Here is a 453-nt window from a genome sequence, read left to right on the forward strand (position 1 = left end):
ATTATCAACCACTCGGCCAATTTTAGTGTCATCTGCAAACTTCTTAATCATACGCCCTATATTCAAATCTAGATCATTGATGTATAACCACAAAAAGCAAAGGACCCAGCATTGAGCCCTGCAGAACCCCACTGGAAACAGCCTTCCAGCCAGTCACAAAAAAAATCCGTCAACCATTCCCCTTTGCTTCCTGCCTCTAAGCCAATTATGGATCCAAACTTGCCACTTTGCCCTGGATCCCACGGGCTTTAACCTTCAACAAAAGGGCATGGCCTCCTTGTGTGCTGTGAGACCAAGTGTGAAAGTCATGCTCACCATTCGACCAATGGGAGGGATGGTGGGCCGCGCGCCACGTGACCGGCCGCGCGCCAGCGGACGGCGGTTGGAATGACGCAATTTGAATTGGAGCGTGCCGGCGGGAGGCGGGGCTGGCCGGGCCCCACCCTTGACCCG

Source organism: Pristiophorus japonicus, chromosome 18 (assembly GCF_044704955.1).
Source record: "Pristiophorus japonicus isolate sPriJap1 chromosome 18, sPriJap1.hap1, whole genome shotgun sequence".
NCBI classification, from domain to species: Eukaryota; Metazoa; Chordata; class Chondrichthyes; family Pristiophoridae; genus Pristiophorus; species Pristiophorus japonicus.